At 41.5% G+C, this 6000-nt stretch overlaps 1 protein-coding gene across 1 annotated transcript in view; it reads left to right on the top strand.

The window, feature by feature from the left end:
- Nucleotides 1-6000, top strand: part of LOC149438320 (serine/threonine-protein kinase SBK1-like) — a 129591-nt gene that overhangs the window by 1030 nt on the left and 122561 nt on the right. The window lies entirely within an intron of this gene.

Here is a 6000-nt window from a genome sequence, read left to right as displayed (position 1 = left end):
CATTAGTTTTCTTTTTCCGCTCTGGTCTTCCTTTTTTTTTTTTTTAACCTGGTAATTATGTCATTAACTCACTTCCTGTCCTAGGGTGACAACTGTACTGGGTTGTTACCCTAGGACAAGGAATATATTAGAAGTACTGTATTAGAGCTACATAGCACCTCCCTCCCTTCTTCCTAACAAGGGAGGTGTTTTATAATTCACATAAATAGAAAGGAACAATGATTACATACGAGAAGTAGAGAGTATAGGAATGTATCAGCTCACAAGATTTCTGGCTGGATTAATTTTTTTTTTGCACTTGTCGAACAGATATAACACTTTTAACACGATTTAAAAAAGGGGAGCAAATAATAGAAATGAAATGTTACAGTTGCATTCACTTGAAATCGGTGGATTCCTTTTTTTATCACTTACGCCTTTATTGATTTTTTTCTCTTTTACAAAAGTATGTATTGAAGTTTTCAATACGTTGCATGCAGCACAAGGCAATGGTATTATTGATTTTTTTTGTTACATGTACTGTATATGTAGACCAAGCGGTTCAGCAAAAGTGACAGTTGTAGAATTTGGGATGAACTATAGCACTGACAGGAGTGCTTAGAACAGTCCCTTTTTATTCACAGGCTTTAAATGATTTTGGCAGCTGTTCAACAACCCCTAGCAGTTTTAAAGTTTTCCTCAACCCCTTGTCGCCATTCCTTTTTCCGGACCTGTATGTAAATGAAGGGAAAATTTAAATATAGGCACATTAAAAAAAAAAGAAGTTGATATTCTGGTAACTAAATTAAATAAAAAAACAGTTGATATGCTGGTAACTAAATTAAATAAAAAACAGTTGATATGCTGGTAACTGCATTAAATAAAAAAAACAGCTGATATGCTGGTAACTACATTAAATTAAAAAAACAGTTGATATGCTGGTAACTAAATTAAATAATTAAAACTAAATAACTAAATTAAACTATTATCATATTGTATGTATTAACCACACGCAGTTATCAGACCACAATATTATTTTTTATCCAATAACTATGTTCTTTTAAAGTAGATGTAAACACTACCTACAGATTATTATATTTAGTTTGCTAAAGCACTGAAGGCTCAGTTCACGTTTGCACAAGGATATGGATCTTTATTTTGGACTGAAAATAACTGTCACTTTGTGAAATCTTTATCCTTTATAAACTGAACCTTGTGCATCATAAACTTTTTTTTTTTATTAAAATACTTACTTTACCTTTTTTCATTCTTTGTTTTTTCTCCGTTCTAATCTCCTGCAGCCTCTTTGTTGCCAATCTCTGTCTACATGAATTCCAGCATGGATGCATGAGAGATTTCTCAGGACAGGTTTTCTGATGGTGACAACAGAGCTTGTGTAATGTGCATTGAAATGGCTTCATGGTGTCTCTACTGGAATCCTATGGGATGGGTTGACAACAGGGGCGGACTGACAACTCATGGGGCCCCCGGGCAATAGGGGATCATGGGGTCCCTGTGTCCTTGCCCAAACTCACAAATGCCTATGAAAAAGGTACCAGGGGCATCTCATGGGGCCCCCTACTGACCCCGGGCCCTCGGGCAGTGCCCGAGTTTCCAAATGGTCAGTCCACCCCTGGGTGACAATATAGGGGCACAACTGGGAAATAGGTGCAGAGCGTTGTCACCCTATGACTGAAAGTGTTTGGAAAAGGATCTTCGTGGCTGGCCCACCAAATTTTATATTGAGGAAAGAAAAGATTAAAAATTACTTCTGAAGTAACATTAATGTTAAAGCTTATATGAGATTTTAGTGATTAACTTTTAATTGTCTGAGAGCTATGGCTTTAGGAAGGTCTTTGGCAATCTTCGGTTCTCCAGCTCTTAAGGTATTTTTGGATCTTCAACAGCTGGAGGGGCATAGGTCATCCAAGAGGAGAAAAAGCATGGCGTTCACAGGAGAAAATACTTCTAGTGTAAAGGCACTTGTATCAACCTGCCAGATCTTTGCACTGTGAAGACAGATGGAATGGCCAAAAGAATTATTGTTTCCTACCTTCCCCTTTTGGTAACAAATTTCCTGCATTTTCAATGAGAACATATCTTCTGCAAGGTCGTGTATGCCATATTTGCACCCTAGGAGCCTGCTGGTGGGCCACCAACCTAAACCATATTCTGTTTTAATTATCATTCTTTTAAAATCTCAATTACCAATGTATATGTTGGCTTTGTGTCATCAACTTCTTGCATATCTCCAACCCCCAGGGGTGATGAGATTTCCCCACCAGATTTTCCATTTCCTAAACAGAGACACAAACTATTGCAAGTAAATCTCCCAACTGGGATCTCCGAGATATAAAACAAGACATCGGGTGATTCATACCAACAGCACCAACCTAAACATGAAATATTTGCTGCAGGTGGAGCTGACGATTTGTTCACTTTCCATTTCAATAATGATTAATCATGTATTTACTGAAACATATGTGTGTACTGGTTGGGCGGGGGCGCCCAATTGTAGTGCTGTCTAGGGTAGCACAATGAATAAATACATTCTTTATACTTAGTAACTCTTGATTTGGACAGCATGGAGAAAAGTTAGAGTAGCCTTTCTCAACCAGGGGCTGCTTGGAGCCCTAGGGTTTCTCAGAAGATTTCTAAGGGTTCCTCAAGCAATGGCAATTTCTACCTTTCAGATAAGTAACCAATGACACTAATAATCTTTTTAGCTGTCTGTAAGGGGGCATTCCTCCCACTGACTACTCATGTAAGAAACATTCCTTCTACTGACCACCCATGTAAAGAGCATTTTCCCCACTGACCACAAGACTAATGTACCATGCGCTGTTGATATAGTAATTGTTGGCAGGTATTCCCTGAGACCAAAAAGTTATTTTAAGGGTTCCTCCCTGTTATAAAAAAGGTTGAGAAAGGCTTGGTTATAGCAGAGGTAGTTAACTCTTTTGATATAGGGGCCTCAAGGCCAGCCCCCATGATAGCACCAAAGGCCCACATACTATTCTATGAATACAATGCTACAAGAAAGCTGCCAGAGACTGCAGACATGTCATTGGAGATGGTCAACGACCACGGGTATTCTCCAAGAGAAGGTCAGAGACTGTGGACATGTCATTGGAGATGGTCAAAGACCACAGGCATTCTCCAAGAGCGGGTCAGAGACTGCAGACATGTCATAGGAGACGGTTGAAGACCACAGACATTTACCAAGATATGGTTAGACACTGAAGACATGTCATTGGAGACTGTCAAAGACCATGGGCATTCTCAAAGAGATGGGCAGAGAAAGCAGACAAGCCATAGGACAGGGATCTCCAAACTATGGCCCTCCAGCTGTTGAAGTACTACAAGTCCCATCATACCTCTGCCTCTAGGAGTCTTGCCTGTGGTTGTCAGAGTCTTGCAAGGCCTCTGGGACTTGCAGTTCCTCAACACCTGGTGGGCCATAGTTTGGAGACCCCTGCCATAGGAGATGGTAAAGACCACAGACATTTTCCAAGAGATGGTCAAAGACTGCAGACATGTCATAGAAGATGGTCAAAGATCACAGGCATTCCCCAAGAGAAGGTTAGAGACTGCAGACATGTCACAGAAGATGGTCAAAGACCACGGGCATTCTCCAAGAGATGATCAGAGACTGCAGAATTGCTGCAGGAGATGGTTAGAGACTTTGGGCACATTACATGAGACTGCTAAAGACTGTCCTAGTAACAACCTGTGAGGGCAAGCCACATTATCAACAATTCAGGAAATAAATGGGTGAAAAAAAAATGGGGTCCCAATAATTTCCCACTCTATCCAAAATAAGTTTATGGCTGCAGCTGAGCTTTGAAGGTCAACTCTGAATCCAAAAAGATCTAGAAATATTTTGCAAAGGCGTGAGTGAACTTTATTATTAACTAATAACTTTCATAAGACGCCAGTGGTGAGATTTCCCAGCAGTAGTTTGTGTCTCAGTCCCCCTGCTCAAGGTCACTATGAAGGTGTTATTGTCTTACAGCTTGAGCCCCCTACCCCCAGGTATTGTTTGTATCCTTTTAGGAACAGCATGATGAGGTGTCTTTAGCTTTGTATGCCTGTGGCAGCTGGGTAGATCTGGGAATTTTGGTAAAGGTTTCTCATAACTGAAGTCTCTGAGAGATAGAAGAAGCTTGCTTGTGATTTAACTGACCATGAAACCCATAAAACGAAAACACTGCAGAGCTCACCTTTAAAGAAGCTTATTGCTGCGCCTTATGTGTATAATATGCCTAACATATGGTCAGCTCCAGGGGGGAACTGGGGATGCAGTTTAGAACCTGCAATTTAGGGTCCACACCAGGGGCGGACTGACCATTTGGAAACTCGGGCACTGCCCGAGGGCCTGGGGTCAGTAGAGGGCCCCATGAGATGCCCCTGGTACCTTTTTCATAGGCTTTTTTGAGTTTGGGCAAGGACACAGGGGCCCCATGATCCCCTATTGCCCAGGGGCCCCATGAGTTGTCAGTCCGCCCCTGGTCGACACCTACAGCCAATTAGAAGCCTGCAATGTGCAGTAACACCCACCAATTGAGGACTATGCTGTAGACTCCAGAGCAGGACATTTGCATGTTGACTTGCTAAGGTAACTCCTACATGTAATTCTCGGTTCCTGAATTCTCTGGTACCTAAAAGTCGCATGACTTGCAATGCAACTTTGCCAGACAACTTGAGTACTACTTTCAAGCGACTTTGAAGCAACTCTGAAGCAACTTTCAGGGAATGCCTGGGTAATCATCCTGTAATGTTGGATCCAAATCACATCAATATAGATGAGGATCTGACTTGGAGGTGACGTCTATTAAAGTATATGGACACAAGTTGGATAGAAGTTGCCTTGAAGTAGTACAGGAACCTTTTCTAACGGCAGAGCGACTTCAGTAGTGCTAATTAAGATAGCTCTCATTGACTAAAATGAGATTTCACATGTCATGCAACTTGGGGTCTCACGGGTTGGATCCCAAGTCGCGGCAGTGTGAACCAAGCCTTATGCTGAACTCCCAAGATTGAAAGAATCGAAATCCAGTGAATGAAAGAGACGGACAAGAGACAATGAGGGTGGGAGGAAAGACCTAGATTTTGCTGGATGTCCTTCAGCCAGGGAATGAAGTGGGCTCTATCTTACTTGCTGCAGCTTCTAATGCACACAAGAAGATCAGCAATGGTAGCCCCCATATTTCTTTCAGTACAGGTTTACATTAAAGTGGTTGTAAAGTGGTTGCAATAGGAAGAAGGGTTAGCCGTACACTGGAGGACTGATGAGTGTAGTGAACATTTATAGATCTATAGGACACATAAAACAACAGGACATGAATACAGGACCTTTTAACGCGTTTCACACGATGTCGTGCTTAATCATAACCAATCATGTCCTGGTGTTTTATGTGTCCTATGGATCAATAAATATTCACTATACTCATCAATCCTCCGGTGTGCGGTTAACCCTTCTTCCTATTGCATCATGTGTGGTTGTGAGCCAGAGTCTGCATCTGTTTTGGATTGATTCGGATTGTTTGCCTGAGCGGTAATACCTTTGTTCCTTGGATTTAACCCTTGCATAGACCCAGTGAAGTGATTCGCCTCAAATACTCCTCCACAATTTGTACCTTTTTATCTTATCTATCTATCTATCTATCTATCTATCTATCTATCTATCTATCTATCTATCTATCTATCTATCTATCTATCTATCTCCCCATCTATCTATCTATCTATCTATCTATCTATCTATCTATCTATCTATCTCCCCATCTATCCATCATCTATCTATCTATCTCTCTGTCCATCCGTCCGTCCGTCCGTCCGTCTGTCTGTCTGTCTGTCTGTCTGTCTGTCTTCTCTACATCCATCCAAAGTCCAGAAGTTATAAAGCTTGCCTGAGCTGTCAGAAAACAGGGGGAAAATTACACAGTGGAGAGCTCAGTGTGCAGAGCTCTGAGAGCTGATTGGAGGGAAGGGACACCCTTCCATCACAAAGCACACAAGAAC

The sequence above is a fragment of the Staurois parvus genome, unplaced genomic scaffold (assembly GCF_062004578.1).
Source record: "Staurois parvus isolate SC_StPar_1 unplaced genomic scaffold, SC_StPar_1.0 ptg001193l, whole genome shotgun sequence".
Taxonomy (NCBI): domain Eukaryota; kingdom Metazoa; phylum Chordata; class Amphibia; order Anura; family Ranidae; genus Staurois; species Staurois parvus.
This window is presented reverse-complemented; position numbering and strand designations above follow the sequence as displayed.